Source organism: Falco punctatus, assembly GCF_963210335.1.
Source record: "Falco punctatus genome assembly, chromosome: 8".
In the NCBI taxonomy this organism is placed as follows: Eukaryota; Metazoa; Chordata; class Aves; order Falconiformes; family Falconidae; genus Falco; species Falco punctatus.
In genome coordinates, this window is record NC_137588.1 from 28542337 (window position 1) to 28564537 (window position 22201).

The window sequence follows — 22201 nt, forward strand, 5'->3', positions numbered from 1 at the left end:
GTCCATGAGACACAGATGAGTTCAGATATTCTGGTTTGAGTATCCGCTCGACCACAAATTCTTATTTAATCTTGGCAAAACTCTAAGGATAAAATTAAGGTCTTAATTAAAGGCTGAAGGAAGTTAGGTTCCCTAATTACCACAATACTTTTGGAAATGTTTACTCTTTGACCTTCTCTATTTTCAAAACATGCTTCAAAATTCCTCCTGATAATGTTGCCAGCACAAAACCATTAAAAACTGTGATGCACACAAACAAGAAGGCAAATAGCTGTGGTATCACAGTAGCAAAAGGCAAAAAAACTCCAAACAAAACAACCCACAACTATTTTATGTTTGCTGTTGGTTTCTTATGCAAAATGAGCCACAGTAAGAGACTGAAATATGTGGCCTTTTAACAACTGTCAGTACTGCAAATACGGCCTTCTTGCTTTCACCTTAAAAACCATTGTACTAAGTGAAAATTAACCCCATTTGCCCTTCAAGCCACTGTTCATTATGAGATTACCTATCAGTACCACACTACCGCAGCAATGTTTGATCAGATAGATACTCCATCAACAGAACCGAGCCCAAATAATAAAAATAATGGGAAGAAACAACAACTAAATATAAATTTGCTGATTAAATATTGATGTAGAAATTATTATTTATATTTCCTGACTTTCCTACATTTAGTACTTGTTACCAGTGTCCCTCACTCATGAAATATTAATGCTTTATTTTTATGGCTCACTTCTGTTCTTAATCTGAGTTATTTTATGAAATGACTCCTTTTTATGGTGCTGAGGATTCAGATTCTTTCTGACTATTGAGCTACACCATTATTGTCACCTCAAGTGCAGCAATTTTTTTAAAACTATTTTTAGAAGGAAGGAGAGTCTTTGTTACCTTTTACAGATTAGCCCTTGTGAGAGATTTGAGTATGCCCATGTTCACAAGCTGCAGAACATTCTCCAGACACATTGCTTTAGGTGTTAATGCACTGTCAAAGAGGTAAATCCTGTAAGCCTTCAAATATGTGAAGTACTGAATCAATGATGTGATATCAGCATAAACACCATGAACATCAGGATAGACACAGCCAGTCAGACTGTGGTTCATTTAGCTCAGCATCCACTGTCCAAGGAGGGCTAGTAACTTGAGAAAGCATGTAACAAAAGACAAAGGGTACAATCAAGAAAATAATAATGTTTTCTCACTACATCTTCCCAGATTTCACGTAATCTGCAGCTTAGAAACTTTCTGAGTCAGAGATGTCTTGGTGTCTGACAGCTTTTGTGTAGCTTTTTATTCATGTATTTGTCAAAATCATTTTGTGGGATGCACAGCCTTCTACAGCCCAAGCTATGCAAACATGTCCTGCAAAATACTGAATGATCTGCTTTGTTTGGAAAGTACTGGAGTTGCATGGAAAGGTTTTGGTAGTGGGGGCTACAGGGGCAGCTTCTGTGAAATGTTGCTAGAAGCTTCTCCCATGTGCGATGGAGCCCATGACAGCTGGCTCCAAGACAGACCTGCCGCTGGGCAAGGCCAAGCCCATCAGTGACAGTGGCAGCACCTCTGGGATAGTTAAGAAGGGGGGAGAAAAAAATCTCTTTTTTTGAGAGAGGAGTGAGAATATGTGAGAAAGACAACTCAGCAGAGACCCAGGCCAGGGCAGAGGGAGGGCAGGAGGGGCTCCATGTGCCCGAGCAGATGCCCCGGCAGCCACAGCGAAGCCCCCGGCGAGGCGGGCTGTCCCCTCAGCCCATGGAGGGCACCGGGGGAGCAGATCCCCCCCAAAAGCCCAGGAAGAAGGGAGAGGTGGGGGAAGGTGATTTTAAGATTCGGTTTTATTTATTACCCTCCACTGATGTGACTGGTAGTAAGTTAAACTAGTTTCCCCCGGCCGAGCCTGCTTTGCCCGTGACGGTCACTGGTGAGCGACCCCCTGCCCTAATCCCGGCCCAGGAACCTTTCGCTGCATTTTCCCTCCCCGGCCCAGCTGAGGGGACAGGCAGAGCGGCTGCGGTGGCACCCGGCACCCAACCAGGGTCAACCCAGCACTAACTTGAAGATGTAATTGCATTCCGCCAAATTTTGTGTTTTGAGAAGCAGTAAACGATCATTCCCTAGTGACCTTCCCTGACCTACTTGTGACTTTGCATCCAGGGCCAAGGCCCGAGTCCTAGTCATATTTGCTACTCCTCAAAAGTAAACAATTCCCCATATTTTATCACCTTCAGAGCACTTTGGGCATGTTCTGGTAAAAGAGAAAACCAGCAGAGTAGGGACTACTGGCTATGATTTTTGCACATTTCTCCTTTTCTCTATCAGTTCTGCTCATGCTCCTCTACAGGAAAGTCTATGGGGAAATATCACTTTAAAATAACTTTAGGATAACTAAACATTAGTAAAGGAATTTGGATTTCTGAAGTCTTGAAAAACTTCTATGATCTCCCTTGTTTCATTTTGCTTATGTGCAGAAAAAATGCAGCAGTTCAGAGCAGTTCTCGTCCTGGTGTAAGGCAAATGGCTCCCACAGCTGGTGTTTATTGATGTAGCTCTATTGATTTAAAGAGTGCTACACTGATGTATATCAAGCAAGGATCTGGGCCTCTATGTCCCAGCAGAATCCAGTGATAAACTTTGTTTTAAAACAAGTTATGGGGAGTAACTCTGCTGAACCACATCCTCGTGCCAGGTACATGCTCCTAATGAGAAATTTTTAAATGTTACTGGACTTAGAAAGGCAGCATCTGCGATAATAGCAGCGTATCTCTGTTGCGGCCACAAGATGGCCATATTTCTGAACACAGTTTGTCAGGAGCATTATAGCACAGGAAGTGAATTTATTCCTTTCAGATGGAGAAGGCAGTCACCAGCGACAGTGGCGCTGTGCTTAAGGCTCTTGCTGTGTCTGAGCTGTCTGTCTGATGTCACTGAATACAAAACCTGCAGGGATCAGTAGATGCTGATATGCTTTAACAAGGGAAAACAGCCTGGAAGTTGCAAGAAGTATGTGAACTGGATGTGATTCCTGATATCCCACAGATGACAGACCACACTCTTAATTTGGCTGTGCCAGGTTATTTCTTGGTCTAAAGATACCCTCCATTAAATCTTTGCCTATCAGGCATAGCGAAACTGTCCCATTCAATCTGTGGCACCAGCAACAGGATGCTGGAGGAACATACCTGTTATCTCACTAGCTGTCAAAACGGATGGAGTCAAGACATAACCTGTATGTGATTTGGTCTTGAGTTTGAAAGCATGATGTGGCCAAGACAATTCTGATCTGCCCCAGGTTATTGGATCAGCAAATCAATTAACCAATGTGGCAAGCTGTTCATTAGGAAATCAGAGTGTGTCTCGACTGATAAAGCATAGCTTTCTGGTATATACCACACAGCTAAAGTTCAGCATTAAAGTAGAGGGACGCTAATAACTCTTCAGTCTTTAGGGTTTTTAGTAAAATAATTCCTCCATTTTATAATTAGAAACTGCACATCACTCACTAATCTCTCTGTGATTAATGTCTGAAGTTTGTTCTTCATTTAATCTATCAATTTACATTTTATTTAGAACTTCAGAGGTTTATGTATCTGTTTATTTATTTACATGCCTACTGACTCATGCAACAGAAGAATAGATGCAGGAATGAGAATTTTGAAATGTAAGGGGTCACAAGTCTCCTATAAAAGGTTTAACTGAATATGTCTTTGTCAGCTCTTGCACCCATCCTTCACAGCTAAAAAGAGAACATCACTGCTTTGAAGTTTACCTGCAGGGAACTGAAGCATATGGTTAAAATGGGCCTGATTCAGCTCACAATGGATTCATCTACAGAAATGGCAATTTGTCTTCAATAGGAATAGGATCAGGATGGAACAAGCAAGAACAGAGTTGCAGTAACAGTCTCTGTTCACAGGAAAAACTGGATGATGAACTTTGGAGTCCTAGTCTAGTACCTCAGCTGCTTGACTGCCTTACAAACTTCTCTTTGACCCCCAGTTTAAGAGCGTGTACTTAACCACATGATAACTTCAGGAATATGACTCAACAGGACTAGTTATGAGCTTATATTTATTCATGTTCTCAGGTATTCCACTGAAACTCCATTCACCCTTTGAATAGATCTTTCATATATCATATTTTCTTTTTATTTCCCAAAGTATATAGAAAAGATAAAAACCAAAACAAAATAGGAATCCAAACAACAGAAGCTGATGTTACCTTGTAAAGCAGCTTCCTAGTTCATTACTATTCTTTTGTAATTATGACAGAGATCAAGAGATCATCAATAAGATAGGTTGTCTTCATTGCTCGTTCCAGTCTCAATAAGATCATAAAGTCTGCCTATGGAGAGGTTCTTTGATATAAACGGTTTTATTGATTGAAAAACAATGATACCAAACTACATATGAGACTTGCAGAGATCCCAGACAAGCATTGAACAAGAAATAATTAGCAAGAACATGCTTCTGGGCTGCTCCAAAGCTTCATCTTCAGCAGTCCTGGTCCAGCTGTCTAATTGGCATCCTTTTCACAAAGCTGTACTGTGTAATACAGGCTCAAGACCAGGAAAATCCCAAATTCTCATGTTTCAGGAAAATCTTCAATTGTATCAAAAACCTCTGCAACTAAAATGTTTGCAGGAATTAATTTTTGCATATCAGGCTGGTATTTTAACACTATAGACACTCCTTGTTTAACTGTTGATAATTGGAGTACACTTAAAAATGCACATACATTGCACTTCCAGTATTTTAAGAGAAGTAGCACAGCAAATATTGAAGCGGCATACACCTATTATTTCCTCTCTGACATCTAGAATTGGGAAGGAAAGCAATTTGCAAATGTTCATTTGAATTAGATCAAGAGACCAGTGAATAATTTAGTAGTCTGCCATAAATGCTTTCTGAACAGTCCAGCTTCTACAAAAAAACTACTAGAACATCAAATACAAACAGTATGTGAAATGTATGCACTGTTCTGATATTGCCATGGCAAGATCCCAGATGCATGGAGAATAAATGGTATGGAGTATTTCATGCTCTCCTGATCATTATGTGGTATTATCATAGTCTTCATAAATTTTAGACTTGAGGCAGGACTTTGTGAACACAATATAAAAATATGGAACCAAATAAAAGCACTCATTCCAATTCCATGAAAAAATAAAATAAGAAAAAACAGGTGAATGGCAAAACAGAATCCAATAAAATGTTTGACAGTAGGATAAGTCATGGTCTGGCAATTTACGTGTTGTCAATATTTTTTGTGGGTATCTGAAAAATGTTTTAACAGAGGAACTGAGAGAGGACAATGACGTGGCTTAGTGGGTTCCCTGGGAAATGTCTCCCAGACAGCAGAACAGAATGGCAGGAGAATTGTAAGTGCTTGCTTGAAAATTTAACAAGTGAGTAAAATGGGTACCAAGACAGAGTGGGAACAGTGAGTTGTCCTCTCCTCAGTTGGTTAGAGATACAATATGGAGGGCAGACTGGAAAGGACTTTACAAGAGGGACAACTATGTCACACTTAAAAGTTTGAACTGAACAGTTAAAACTGTTAATATGAGAATTACTACAATCCTGAATCCTCTTCACTGAAAGAAGTCACTGATCAGCACAGCATTTAAATAGATGCTCATTTTGCAAATCATTATTAAATGTTTCTTACTGTCCCTTTGCTAGATACTGAGGTAGCATGACCTCTCCTTAATCTGCTTCAGACAGACTTATTAAACCATTAAGAAAAGTGGATTGAGTTTACCCCACTCATTTCATCTGAAGCGGATTAGGGAATGCTAATCCATTCCCTACAGATTTGGGGTTACTAAGCCTTCCAACATCACTATAAAATCTGGAAGATCATGTTTATTTATGACCACATTAAAACAAAAAAAAAAAGCTTAGGCATGACATATCCTTTGATCAGACAAGTGATTTAGGCTTTTTACCCAGCTGTATAGCTTGGGACATGTTTTACAACAGGATGTACCAAGGCACTGAGGTACCTGGCATAGTCTGCATGACACGTATTTCATAAGACAGGTTTCTAATGGTCACTGAGACTTTCCAAAAAGAGGGAGAAGACAACACTGGAGGACAGAAAGCCTAGCCCTGACTACTTGGACTACAGATCCTGGGAGTCCTTGTACCAGTGCTGGGAGCAATGTGGGCAGCACATCCTGCAATAGGCAGAATTTCACCAAGAGTTGGGCAAACTCCTTTAGTCAAGAATAGTTTTATATAAAACCAGTTACCGCCATTCAGAGCTGCTGTTTCAGGTTCTCACTAGCTTCTTCAAAGATATCAGTTAAACTGAGATATGTTTTCAAGGTTTTCCATAAGACTCTCCAACATTACCATTACATCTGGAAACATACTAATACAGTCACTCAAAGAACCCTTTTAGAATCATAGAATGGTTTGAGTTGGAAGGGACCTTTAAAAGGCATCTAGTCCAACCCCCAACACTCTTCCCACTCAGTAAAGCAAAGCAAAGCAAATAACAAGTTGCAGCAACTTTTCCCTCCCTAAACAGTCTCAGTATGTCAGTAAACAGCATCTCCTCATGCTCACATGTTTCTTGGGACAAAGTTCACAGAATCATAGAATCATTTAGGTTGGAAAAGACTTTTAAGATCATAAAGTCCAACTGTTAGCTTAGCACTGCCAAATCCACCACGAAAGAGTGTCCCTAAGTGCCACATCTACACATTTTTTAAACACTTCCAGGCATGGTGATTGTCATGGTTTAAGCCCAGCCAGCGGCTAAGCCCTACGCAGCCACTCGCTCACTCCCCAACAGTGGTATGGGGGAGAGGATCAGAAGAATAAAAGTGAGAAAACTCGTGGGTTGAGATGAAGACAGCTTAATACATAAAACAAAAGCTGCGCACACGAGCAAAGCAAAACAAGGAATCCATTCACTACTTCCCATCGCAGGGAGGTGTTCAGCCATCCCCAGGAAAGCAGGGCTCCGTCATGCATAATGGTTATTTGGGAAGACAAATGCCATGATGTCAAATGTCCCCCATTCCTTCTTCTTCCCCCAGCTTAGATACTCAGCATGATGTTGTATGATATGCAATATCCTTTTGGCTAGTTCAGGTCAGCCGTCCTGCTCTGTCCCCTCCCAATTTCCCGTGCCCCTCCAGCCCTCTCACTGGCAGGGCCTGAGAAACTGGGAGGTCCTTGACTTAGTACAACCCTTACCCAGCAACAACTAAAACCATCAGTGAGCTATCAACACTGTTCTCACACCAAATCCAACACACAGCACCGCACCAGCTACTAAGAAGAAAATTAACTCTCTCCCAGCTGAAACCAGGACAGTGATTCAACCACTCCCTGGGCAGCCTGTTTCAATGCTTGACAACCCTTTTGGTGAAGAAATTTTTCTTAATATCCAATCTAAATCTCCCCTGACACAACTTGAAGTAATTTCCTCTTGTCCTATTGCTTGTTACTTGGGAGGAGAGACAGATACACACCGCATTACAACCTCCTTTCAGGTAGCTGGAGAGACTTTAAGCCTGTGGCAGATTTTTGCCTGCTTTAGAAACTTGAAAATGAAGCTGCGTTCCCAAGCTGAGGGAACTGAGAGCTCTGCTGGCATAAGAAGGATGTGTCCTCTGGGGCTGGGCAGATTGGAGCCAGGAGGATGAGGGGGAACAAAGAATGGCCTTCAACACCTGTCAACTCTGTCAGCTGTGACACCTAGAAACATTCTGTGTTTTTATCAAAAGCCAAACTTGGGCTGTTTTTGCATCTTTCCAGGATTCAAACCTCTTGGAGATTTCAGTGGGTTGAAAGAACTCACCCAGATGCAACGGTGGGACTGCAACAGAGCCAAGCTGAGGCAGAGCAGATGGTTAAGGAGAGGTCCCCTCTGGCTGCTCCTCCTTCTAGTCCTGTCCTTGTGCCTTACAGGCATTTCCCTCTACCTTAACAGTGTTTGTTTGTTTGTTTTTCCCCCATTGTGGGCAGAAAAGGAATTGCCTATATTTTTTGGCATTGTCACATAGTAGTTCTGTCCTTGTGTCAACAAGGGTGCTGACCTGGCTGCGTCTTGGTTGGTTTGGGACCACGCAAAATTGAGCTTTACTTCTGTTTCCATTGCAGAGAACAACAGAAAATTCAGTGTTCTATTTTGCATATTAAATAAGAAGTTTCATTTGGGAATTTGTTAAAAAGCAGCTTTGCATGAAAAAAGACCTGACTTTGGCTGTAATAGGGTTGGTGTAGTCACACCTACATTTAATCTCACAGGTGCCAAACTGTTTGACAGCCTATGATGCAGAAACAAAATTTGTAAATGACTTGTTGAGCTTGGTAGAGAAACCCAAGGATCACCCTTCACAGAGGTCAGATAATCTGCTAGGGCGAGAAAGATCATTAGATGCCCATCTCCTTCTTTAAAATGAGCACCTGCTTATTCAAGTCAGGTTTGAATTGTCTCCTTTGTACAAGTGAGGTGTTATTTTAAGATTTGTTTTAGAGATTGTACTCTGCATTTAAAATCTCCTTTGTGCGTAATCTTCTGCTATCTCCTTTGCTCTTGTAAAACATACAAAGGAAGGAACTCCTGCCAGGTTTTTTGTTTCTCATTTGGCATATTGCTAGAAATTGTACACACAGACCTTCATAAAAGCTTTTATTCACCATCTTTTATTAAGAATCTTTGTGCAAGTGTATGTGTCTGTATTTATAATCATCTATATTTGCATAAAATTGAAGAGGCCAATACCCAGAATAAAAACAAATAAGAATGTGAACCTTAGCAGTCTGAGAATTCAGCCATGAAATTGTTAGGCTTATTAAAGAATTTGGACTAATTCATGGGAGGTTTCATCTTCAAAAAGTCCTGGCTACATTTGCTTATACATGTCTATCAAATCAGTTAATAAACCAGAATTCTCCAACAATCCAGCTGCATTTTTTCATGCAGTTTTCCAAACAGTCTGATATATTGAGTTGTTTTGCATTAGAACTGAATGCAGTTCTTTACAACTATTATGCTGAGCACATTTATGTATGTGTAGTGCACTTTAGAAATACAAGGTAGCACTACCTAAGTGCAATGTATTTATTCAGTGTTGTAAATATTCATGGTGCTTCTTCTGTCAATAGAAAATAACAAATTAGATTGTGTTCTTGGTTATGGTGATACTGATCTTTGATTATTCCACTGACTACATAGAGGTGTTCTAGAATTTAAGTGTAACTAAGATAAGGATACGGCCTGTGTAAGAAAAGATGGAAATAAAGAAAAAGTATTGAAGTACAAGGCCTTTCAGGCTATGTGTTTGTTCTGCTCCGAGATCTGACCTAGAGTTAGATGACAGGCATTTTGCAGTCAGACTTGAAACTGAAGCTTGAAGCATTTGCCTTAGGAGAAACTGCAGGCATGTGGAAAACCTTTGTGGGTGTTGTTAGTCATTTCCAAGAACCTGGCGAAGGTTGTTAGAGAGTATTTGCTAATCTGAGCTCTAAACTTTCAGATAATTCCTGTGCTAATGAATACTGACTGTGTTAAAACAGTTAATGTCACTATGACAAAAGACAGAAGAGGAGAAAGAAGAGAAATGAGCAAACTTTTGGCCAAACTCTACAGGCTGTCCAAACTTAAGTTAGTTAAAGGATACATTGCCTTTGGCATTTGCATAGCTGCAGGTGAGCACCTCATTGCTCTTTTCCAATATCCCTTGTATTAGTTTGGAACTCTGCAGAGACTTCATATTTTAAGTACTGGAGCAGTCATCTGGTAGGTTAGGAAGTGGCAGATGAGTAATGGTTAAGTCTGAGTCTCAGTGCAAATGTATATAGCTGGAAACCTAAGGTTTGCAGTAAAAGCACTCTGTAACAACTGTGACTTAGGAATTTTGAAATCAAATAGACTGAGTATGGTTTTAAGGGTAAAGAGTGCAGATCTCAAGCTTACCCACGATACCCAGGGGTGTAGGTAGAAGCTGGGAGAGTTGGTTCTGGGCACAAACCACTAACATCTATTCTGGAGGGGTTTTGCAGCAGGGTAAGACAAAGTTACCTCTTGTTACCCACCTTTTCTTTGGGGGGGGAAAAAAAAAGAGAGATTAACACAGAAAAAGATTATATATGTTTGTCCCTTTTTAATTTTGAATGCTGAGATGGTATCCCACCTACATCTTCAAGAAAATTTTAACAAATCAATGAATGAGATGTCAGTGCCTAGTTCTTGGATAGGTATCTTAAACCTTCACCAATGTACATTGCTGGTGCTTCTTCATTATCAAAACATGTAAAACATTGCAATTTCTTGAATCTTAAAAAAATGAAAAGCAGAAATTATAAGAAATAGCCTAAAAATTACTAAGTTTTTAATAACAATAATAGGCTTTCCAGCCACTCTTCCTCAAGCCTGTAGTGTTGTGTGGGGTTGCTGTGACCCAAGTGTAGGACCCAGCACTGAGCCTTGTTGAACCTCATGCAATTGACCTTGGCCCATGGATCCAGCCTGTCCAGATCCCTCTGAAAAACCTTCCTGCCCTCAAGCAGATCAACGCCCGCTCCCACCTTGGTGCCATCTCCAAACTCACTGAGGGTGCACTTGATCTCTTTGCCCAGATCATTGATAAAGATATTAACCAGGACTGGCCCCAATACTGAGCCCTGGGAAACACCACTTGTGACCAGCCACCAGTGGGGTGTAACTCCAGTCACCACCACTCTTTGGGCTTGGCTGTCCAGTCAGCTTTTTACCCAATGTAAAGTACACCTGCCCAAGCCATGAGCAGCCAGTTTCTCCAGAAGAATTCTTTCAGAAATGGTGTCAAAGATTTTACCAAAGTCTAGGTAGACAACATCCACAGCCTTTCCCTCAAGGTGGGTCACCTTGTCATAGAAGGAGATCAGGTTCATCAAGCAGGACCTGCCTTATATAAACCCATGCTGGCTGGGCCTGATGCCCAGGTTGTTCTGTATGTGCATGTGATGGCACTCAAGATGATCTGCTCCATAACCTACCCCAGCATCAAGGCCAGGCTGACAGGCCTGTAGCTCCCCGGATGCTCCTTCCCGCCCTTCTTAAGATGGGCGTCACACTGGGTAACCTCCAGTCTGCTGGGACCTCCCCGGTGAGCCAGGACTGCTGATAAATGATGGGAAGTGGGTCAGTGAGTGGTTTTGCCAGTTTGCTCAGCACCCTTGGGTGGATCCATCTGGCCCCATAGACTTGTGTGTGTCTAAGTGGGGTGGCAGGTCACTGACCATTTCCCCTTGGATCATGGGGGCTTCATTCTGCTCCCCATTCCTGTCTTCCAGCTCAGATCTTAAAAAGAGGTACATGAATTACAGATTTCAGTCTCAAAGCCTTTTTCTTCTGTGATTGCTTTAATGGTCATAAGACACACCGTACTGATCAGTTTTCTGGGTGGTGTCCTGTATTTGTTAGGAAGACATATAAAGTCTTCTATACTCTGTCACTGCCCGCTGTATCTCAGCTGGTAAAGCACCTTCAGGATGCAAATACATGAGTTGGTCTATGTTTCTCTCTTAGGTTTTAGCTCTTAGGTTTCTTGACCAATGGAGCACCTTTGCATGCTAAACTTGGTGGTGGTTTCAGTGATATGGATCCAGAGATCTCAGTCCTTCCAACTCCTTATGTTCCCATTTCTTAAAACGTAGTCAGAGGCTTAGAAAAATAAGTGGTGGGTCTGGTTGTTGGGACCAGTCCCCAAGTATATGTCTGCACCTCTTTGGGAAATCAGTGATCCCAAAGACAATAAACTGCTGTTTAATTTCACCTTGGTTTAGGCAATTCGAGCTGCTTAAGGGTAATACTGTCTGGTCATAGTTACAGAGTCCAATATGGGGTGGGAAAGCAGAACTGCCAGGGCTGGAGGGGTTTGTAATAAATAAAGGGAGGTCCCCTGCATTCACTGGCCGTTCTGCTCACTACTATATTTCTCCTTTTTCATGGCGTTATATTCATAGTGACTAATTCTGTAAGCAGCATTTTTATCTTGCCCTCAATATCTCGTGGCAGTGAGACCCAGAGTGTGCTCTGTGGAGCAGTAATTCATCCTCTGCATTTTACATCTGGACAGAATAATTTCTTTGTTCTGGGAGAGTAAATAAGAATGTCAGATTTACCTTCCTCTGGACATGTCTCTCTATATCGTGATTTTTCTAACTCTGCTTCTCTCTAAACTAACAATATTAACCTATTTCAATTTCTTCTATCATTATCCATAATGGACTTTCAGAGCTAAGAGAAGTGAGAATAAATACAAGCAGAGATCATTGTTTTTTCACAGAAAGCTGATCACATAACTTTTGTTTTACACAGCTCTCAACTATTTACTTATTTACTGATTTAGCAGAGGAGTAGGAGCAGATAGTACTGATGGAGACAGTTATAATGAGAGAGTAGCGTAGCTAAATGAGTTTGCAGAAAAGATTGGAAAGGAAGAAGTGAAATCACTCAGCAAACAGCTCAAGGAACCCTGCAGAGACTGATTAACATGGGGAAAAAAGCCTGACAAAAGTAAAGGAAGGGTATAGTGGGCTGAACTCAACCACCTATAGGTGGTAGCACTAGCTGAAATATTTAATTGACATATCGCTGGAGAATATTTTGGTTTTTGTGATCCAAAGATACAAGGAAAATACAGACCATGTCAAAAACATATACCAAATTCAATTAATTATTAGTGTTAAAATACGTAAATATTTTTCTATTAGAATATATATATTATTTCACTAAAAAAATGTTACTTGGTCTACTAAAAAATCAAAATGCAAAAATCATAATAAATTTAAATAAGAATAATCAGAATAATTTTAAATAATTATTCTGAACTAAGTACACCATACATTTTTAATAGCTGAAATGATCAATTAAAATAGTGGAGACACAAATAGTCAGACATGAATATCAGGCAAAAAAGAGGTACAGAAAGAGGTACAGAAGGAAGTGAAACCTGAACATGCAGATTCCCTGTGTTTTCCTCTAATGACTTATCCCTTCTTTATTAAATGTGTGAAGAGATTTACTACCTTTTTTTTCTTCTTCTTTTTTTTTTGTCTTTTTTTTTTTTTTTCTTTTTTTTGTTGTTGTGTCAGTCTGGATTATTTTATGTCTATCATGAAGAGCACTGGAGAATTCTGGAATTCCTCATGCTTTGGTAGACTGTATATTTTATAATCACTAGAGAAGAAGCTGATGTTCTGTAGTATCAACTTTATAATCTCTTTATTACAGTATTTCTGCATCAAAGCTGTCAGGACAATTTCCCCATAGGAGACCCTGCAGCAACTCCACAACAAATATGACTGTAGAAAATATCCTATGTAGTTCTTTGTTTTAAAGAACTAGTTTAAACAGAAGGGCTTTGGGAACTGGCTGACAATTTTGCAGGCGATGAACAAAGCAGATGAAGACTCAGTTTCTGCTGCTTTATGCTGAACTGTGTTGGTTAAATGAATTAAAAACTGTAGCAAAAAGGAAAAAGCAGTTGCCAGCTACCTGCCAGCCAGCATAAAAAGTAACATTTTGGCTGGTCAGATCACAGAATCAGTGAATGATTTGGGGTTTCAAGCTTAATACAGTTCACAGGGCATTTGGAAGAGGATGAAACCACAAGAGCCTGCTACCTTACTTTGAAGTTACAGGTTTTGAGAGGGCTTTTTAGTATCGCTTTTGCAACTCTTCTGGAAGAATCGTGTACAAAGGGCTGCTTATTACTGTCATTTAATCTAGGTCCTATTAAAATCAAGGGAACATTCAGGCATTTAACTGTATATTTTCAATTTTTACATATGTTACATAATCATAAGAAACAGAGCTTGAAGTAACATACACCAAAGCAGTGTCAGTCACATTGGAAGTAAAATTGGAGATAATTTCATGGATTTGAAAGATGGTTTAAAAATCTGGGAGGATACTTCTCTCAAAAATCAGACCTTTTTGTCTAGGCTTAAATGAGTATTTTAGGAGAAATTACAGTATCATATGAGGCAGACTATGAAACAGGATTTCTGTACCCTCTGCCTGGTTCTCTTATTCCTCTACTATACACTCACTGACTATCTGTCTGTGTTTTCTTTTCCTGTCACCTATTTGTGCAGCTAAGTTCTTTCTTAAGGGATTTATTTGCACAGTGTTGAGCATACAGAGCCTGATTGCAGTAACTCTTGCTGCTATATTGCTTTTTAACAACAGTGCTCATGAAGACACAGTGATGTTTTGTGATTCAGTTGTCTTATGACCCTCAAAAAAAAAGGTCAAGAAAAATGTTTTCAAATGTCCCTTCCTTCCCCACTATAATGCCAGGAAAAACTGGAGCATAAACTGGACACATTGCCATAAACCAAAAAATTCAAACATCTAGAACAGAGTTTCAGGTATTTATTGGATTTTTTTAGATAATGTGCCAGATAATTTCCCTAAATGTAAGAGTGGAGTAATTCCACTTAAAATGTCCTAGATACTCTAGGTTTGGATCTGTATGAAGGACAGTGCAGTCCCCCATTAAGCCAAATGTAAAAACCAAAGAAACTTTTAGTTCCAGCTCTGGAGAGCATCACTGATACTATTTGTTTCCATGGAGCTTATCACAACACTTTGAAGAACTGGATAGGGAGTGGAGTGAAATCTATGAGTTTCAGTCTCTATACCCATCCCAATCAAAACAATGTCTCAGGTATAGGAATAAAGCAAAAAATGGAGTCAGTATCAGATGATAGGATTGCTTCCAGCATATTCTGAACCCACTGTGGCAGGGAGCTTTGTGCAATCTGTATGCCCTGATCTGGAATTCCTCACTCATACTTCAGAGTTTCTTAGGTGGTGAGCACATGAACTAGCTGCAGGCCCATGAAAGCATCTTTGTGCTCTGAAGAAGGAGAGCAACTGATCCTACTTCCAAAAAATCTCTGCTGAAGCCATTGCTTAACCGAAGGCAGAGGAGCCTCTGAAAGGAGCTGCTACATAGCAAAGCAGATCATGTATGATACACCTGCATGATGATATGCTAGGGGCCGGTCTGGATATCTATGATTTTCTTGTGCTTATCTTGCTGTTTTGGATTAAAGCCTAAATTAAAAACAGAGATTAAACGGATGCATTGAGGTTGAACTCATCAGCTGCTATTAAACACAGTGGTCTAAACATAACCTGTTGCTAAAATGTCTTTGAAGTGTTGATTGATGAAGGCTGGAAGGATAAAGGCAAGGGTAGAATAACTTCGGATTTTCTGTTTCTTTTACTTTTTGTCAAGTATTCACACCTGGAGACAGAACCAGGATACTGAGCTACCCCACTGCTTAGCTTAACCCTTTCTACATCAGGCCATTCATATGAATCTGTTATTTCTTTATGTGAATCATGTCTTCTTTGAAGGTGATTGTCCTGAGTCACCTTGCATTTTAAGTTTGAAAATGAGTTGCCTCAGCATGAAGTTTGCATAAAAAAAAGACATGTTAATTCCACTGAGCTAAGGTAGTGTGGGAGGACAAATCTCCATGGATTCAGAAGCTCTCCTCACATACATTTTCACACATCCATTAGTTTCAGTGGACATATGTGGGCTAGGACTTGGAACCTACTGCCTCTGCATAGTCTGGGAAAATACATTACATGGAAGGGGCTCATTATTTTTGCAAGCCATCAGAGAGAAAAGTGCCAACCAAATATTGTGTGTCTGTTCTCAAGCAAACAGAAAAGGTCTGTGGCATTTTCCCTCTTCACATACCTAGGGAAATTCTGCAGCAGCTTAATCTGTTTGTTTATGGACTTGTGGGAGAGGTTGTGAATCCATGCAGAACTGTACTGATGATAATAACGTTAATAACTTTCTCAAGAGCAGACAGGCTAAGACAAGGAAGAACATGGTAATGAACTGAAAAAAGAAGACAAAAGAAGGTTCATACTGCACCACAGTTTTATTGATGTTTTGCTAACAGAGCATTTAATGATGGAGGGGAATGCCCTGATCTTTGTATCTGACCACATCCTGATTCTGTTCGCTTCTCCTTAGGTTGCTGTTCTGGTTTTTGTCACCTTAGCAGATCAATGCTGTCTGTTAGCGGAAGGGTGCCAAGCAGGTAGTCTTTCACTTGCATCTCCTCTTCAGGGAATATGACCAGAGATGTTTTTATATAAGGACAACAGGATGAACTGTTTATTTGAAAAGGAGCAATTAAAGGAATCTGAAGCCAGAAGAAAAGTATAGCCGAAGTCCTGTTGGTACTGCTGACCCAAGAACATGACTTTAAGCAAGTTCCCAAGAACTTCATTGTTTCTTCCACAACTTTTAGTTTCTCATTCCAGTCAACACGTGAGACACTGACAAATTTTTCTGTGTTCCCACCTATTTTATGGGTGATGTCCCAGATATTTGCTCTGCCTCCAATAGCTATCCCTTAAAGAAATCCTGCCTTCCAGAGCTGTGAATACTAGGAGTTTTCCTGGCTAGGTATGCTCTTAAAGGATATATGATGAAGTTTTCTGATTTGGAGCACTTGATAGATCTTTTTAGAATATCCCCTCCACACTGACTGTTTCGTAAAGACACTGCCAGTCTCTCACCCAGTCTCTCACCTCAGGCTTCTGAAAATCTGGTGACTAGCCATTCAGTCTCTGTGATAGGGATCATTTTACCAGAGAAAAACTTAATAACCTAAGAGCTGTATTCATCTCGTTTGACATTTGCCATCTAAACCAGAGGTGTTCAGGCCAATCTAGTTTTCTAGTCTCCCCCTATATTCCATGGAAAGAAGAAACAATGCAGATTTTGCTCTACCTACTTTATAATCACCATATGCATCAGTGTCTGGATAGGAAAAATCACTCCCTGAGTGATTAATCTGTGCTTTACATTGACTACAGGGGGAGTTGAGACAAGATACTGAAGCATTACAGGACTGAAGTTAGCATACATCTTCCAACCCTCTGAAGGTCTGTCAGGAACATGAACCCAGCCACCTCCTCTACCCCATTTCTTTTTCTTCAGGAATATAAAGACTAATTACATGGATCTAAATTCAAAGTACTTTTTACAACTTTTAGAGTCTGAATGGGATGAAACAAAGTTTCCTTCCTTCAAAATAATAACAAAACCTGAAGATATTACACTTGGACAACTGTCTGACCTGTGCAATCTAAGACTGATTCTTCCTGTGAATAGAGGCAGACTCTCCTGCTCTCCACCATAATAACAATATTTTGATTTATTCAGCTAGGCTTTTCCACAATTACATAAAAGAATATAACACCTTCATAGAGTTGTAGTAATCAACTGCTCAACTATTTTTCCCCTGCTCTTTAAAATGTATTAGACAAATTAATGTTTCAGCTGTTTCCAAAGCTCATTTATTCAAAGGCAGGTTCACACCCACCTTCGACAGACAGCACTGATGTACTGTGGCAGCAGCTCATGTATGTTAGGGATTAGGGAACGTAGGAGAGGGCAGAGATGCTTCAGTCAGTCTTTGTTATAAAAGAAATCTGACTTACTGCAATGATACTTTACCAGGCTCTTAGTTTATCTACATTTCTACTGAGCCCTGGAAGCAACATAAGGTTCCTCTCTTCCTGCTGGTCAAACCTTCAGATGTATAATCTCCATTTAAAACTGAAAGATAGGCTATTTCCTTTTTGTCTGAGAAATAAATGATATTAATTCCATTGAAATTTTTTCTTTTCATTTTAATGAAAGTATTGTCTGCTTGCTTTCCCTCCTCAGATCCTAAAATTCTGTCAGGAAGCATCCAGATTTTGGTAGGATTTTGTATGCTGGTTTTGGTGAAGGAAAATAAAGGCAACAAAATGATATTGTTACATGTGGGGAAAATCCAGTTTTATTATGGTTGAAAATACTTCATAAGAAGTAGCTTTTAAGTGACAAGAATCTCCCAATTAGAATAATACAAACACAATGCTACCATTCATTCTTTTTTCTTCTTTCTTTTCTTTTTCCACCCTCTTTTTTTTTCCTTTTAAACAAGGTTTATTATAGGACTTCCTGAGAGGAATAATGCAGTCTTTCATTAGTGATCAAATCTCATCTCAAAATGTATCAGTACTTGCTGGCTGAATGATACTGAATTCTGGCATTTTACTTTGATGTAATGCTGCATGATGTGTGACTTGCTATTCAATATAGTTGTTAGAAGGACTTATCAGCAAAGCAATTGCTTCATATCATACCTGTAGCATAAGAGGGTATTTTAAAAAAACTTTCTGTTTTCAAAGGAAATCTACTTTGTTTTCCCCATTTCAAAAGGCAATGCAAGGTTCTCTGAGTGGATGTAAAACTCTCCAGGCACCTAATGTATGCATAAAAGACTAGCTTCAATTTAGCTAGTTGCATCCCTCATTTCAAGCTACTGCAGACTATTAACTCCAAAGTAAAGCTTTCTTATAGAAAGGTAGCATTGCTTTCTCTTCCAGCGCTCTAACTGTAATTTATTTAGTACTTGGTGTTACATGGTACTTTGATCCTGTAGGGATACAATGTTGTTACTGGATACAGTTTCAACTGGCCTTTATATGGCCCAGAAAAAGCTGCATCAAATACAGATGTTTGGACACACAACCTGACTTTTCAAACTACTGTTTTCATGCTATTAAACCCATTACTGCTTGGAATCTGACTGGATACCAAGTTATCCGTTCAATGCACATCAGCTTCACGTGGAATCCAGCTGCTATTGCAGGGATAGCACAGAAACTGTAAAAGGTTATTCAGCGTAGTACTGCCCTTGGCTTTAGCTCAGTATAGGTCAGTTTGTCTCCTTTATAGTCAGACAGGAGAAAGGACAGTGTGCAGTGCTCCTTCCCAAGGACAGGTTGTGTCAGCCTTGGCTAACTGCTGTGTTAATCTTTCTGCCTGCTGCCAGAGCCAGCTAAGGCATTTCTATGCTGTGCTTCCTGAGTCTCAACCACCTTCATGTTCAAGAGGTGTTTCTCTTGAGCAAGAGAAAAATATTTAATCCCTTTTCACATACTGCTGTTTTACACATACTCCAGGACGTGTTCGGGTGGAGAAACTCCCACTTTCTGTACAGCATCAGATGAGCAATCCTCACTGCACCAGGCAAGGGGCTGAGTAACTGTTTTTGGCTTCCCAGCACAAGGACCACATCCTATTTCAATGGAAAAACTGAATCTCTGAAGTGAATGTGTAAAAACTTAAAAAAAACCCCAGTTTTAAGAAGTTGGTGTACTTGTTCATGTGTCACCATGTATTTGGTTGAAAACAGTCTTAGCAAGAAGAAAGGCAGTGCTAAGGAGAAATCATTTTCCTTCTGCGAGTGGCAGCATTATTAATCTGTGTGATTAATTCTGCAACTATTAAAGAAACTGCAAGGCACTCTCCATTTAGTTAATATCACCAACAAATACACATCTGTCACTCAAAATGCTGTGTACTCAGCAATGTTGTTCTTACAATATTAAATATTTACTATTTATTAAGATTGTTACTTTTGTTATTTATTGGCTTGCAGCAGCCAAAATCATGCCAGGCAGGCTGGAGAGAAAATAAAAAAAAACATTTTCAAACCAGCCAGCTTGAAAGTGAGGTGCTTAAATACAACACTAAATATTTTGGCCTTGATTCACAGAAGTCCTTTTCACCATATGTCCAAATCCTACACGGCGGGTGTTAAGCACATGCTGAAGTTATTTGCTGGGTAGGGAAGGAATTAAGAGGAGTTTTGCTGGATAGGGGTTGTGGCCCATGGCTAGAAGCATCCTTTTGCCTTTCACTGAACAATAGGCTTTCCCCTTAGGTAGTAATGAAAACGGGAGCAAAATTTGATGGAGATTCACAGATTGTTTTCCTACAGGGGCATTTCCAGCAGATGGATCTTGATATTGTGTTTACACATATTTACTTCTATTCTCAGCCTGAGTAGTAAGAAACGCTCGATACAAAACTTCCTCTTTCTGAGCAGCACCAATGGTCTGCAATCCATTCACAGAAGACCCCACCAATCCATTAATGCATTTTTAAGACTTCACATCCCTTGTACCTCTTTGGACCTATGATTCTGATAGCAGAAATTTAGTGGATAAGAAGGAAACAGCAAACCAACTTATAATAATAGTAACTCAGAAGAAGAATGCCTCTGATGTAACACATTAATTTCTCTCCAAAATACATGCATTGATTCTGAAGTAGCTTTTAAGTAACTGCTATTAAATTGTGGATGACTACAACTATAGCAAATATTGCTTTTTATGTCTATATCATCATATATATTCATATCTTCTATATTGTCATATCTGTTTTTTTATGACTCCTAAGGAGCTGAAAGAAGCTACGATAATAATTGCAGCAATGTTCAGTTTCCATGCCTCAAACACAAGCTGAGTTTTGACAGGAGGGATGTTTCCCTTCATGACGTAAATTGTTTAATTTTTCAGGTTCTTTACTTCGCTGTAACTTCTTTCTCAGGTGGCATTAAGTATAGATTTTTACAGAAACAAAACAGACTGAGTAGACCTAAATGAACATTCATTCAAGTACTTCCTATAATTATGTAAGGAGTTTGCAAATTGTTAATAAAGTTGGGAAAGACATTTCAAGTACAGGAAAAAACACATCTTCTATGTATTATATTCCACTGTTTTCTGCCTGGTGTGACCATTTTTCTGTTGTATTTGTATTGCATGTTTTTTTATATCTTGTAAAATGAAGTCATATTGTGTTCTCAAAAGATTTATTTCACAGGTTTTGATAATTGACTATGTTCCCATAGACTTCACTGAATTGCCTTTAACTGAGACCATTTGTTACGAGATGATTTCAGAGTTCAAGACCAATGGTTGGGTTTTCTCTTCACTGTGTTGCTCCCAGCAAACAATCAGATAGGAGACTTCAGAAACAGAGACATTTTTAACTAGCAGTATAACTCACTAGTAAATATAGAAGGTTATAACATCTTAAAATAATTTATAGTACTGTCAGGGCTGAAGAAGGAAAGACTTCTCTTGGGAAGCAGTTTCAGCAGGAACTTCAAAAATTGTATGTTTGATAAATAGCACTACAACTAACAATGTTCAAAGTGCAAGGATCAAGGGAACTTTAAATTAGGAATTTAGACTCTCAGGTCCACATAACACTATTATGGAAGCAGATGCTATGACCAAGCAAAAGACAAACACTTAATGTGTCAATGAAATCAACAAGAGAAACATATCTGCTGATCTTTTGGGATCTGAATTTTGATCTGTCTGTATGCCAGGATGTCACTTATAAAGAGTGAGAGTTTTTTATCCTAAAAGAATAATATATTCCACCCATCTAAATTTTTTGAGAATCTTAAACATTTATCTATCTCATATTCAGGCCCAGTATTCAACTTGTCAATAAAAGAAGTAAACTGATAATAATTATAGCTGATAAAAATGAAATATTACTATTACATGATTTTTCAATGCTTATAATTTGTATCTTTCTGAGATGCATTATAGCTCATATTTTAAAAGAGTAAGTGGCTTCATCTGGAAATAGTTTCAAAATGCAATGCTTTAGTTTGAAAATATTTTTTTCTTTTAAAACATACTACACCAAAACGTCCACTGAAGTAGAAACTCACTAAAAGTACTGCTTCCTACTAACCAGCATTTTCCAATGAAAAAGCTTTTATAGGAAGATTTCTGACAAGTTCTATCCTTTGTTACAGGTGGTGGCTTTTGGAATAAATGCATTATTGAGGACCAGAAGTCACTTGCCTTAAAAGAGTGGTCCACTTACCCATAGGTTATCTAAGGATGGATGAATAGATGTGCTTTGAAATGAAATCCTCTTGACAATATCAAAGTACATAAAATGTTAAGTTTTGTTAAGGCTCCCTTCAGCTCCTGTGGATGTAACCACTCGGCATCCTGAATTTAGAGGACATCTGCATTCTGCTACTGTTATCTTGGTTCCTTTGCTAGGACCATATGCTTTGACAGAGATAAGAAAGAGAGGATTTGCTGTTTGTGAGTACTCATTGTAACTGTAATGAATGAGATAACACTGATTAACAAAGAAATTAAGAGTTCTGTTCTTTGGAGAACAAAGTACCTCACTCTATCAATCCATTTAAGTACTCAACATTAAACAGGTAAGTCATTCTACTGATCCCTATTTCTTATAGTTTAAACACCTGTTTTAGTGGTTTATTAACACATGGATCTCACAATTCCATTTCATATCAAAAAATTCTTTTAA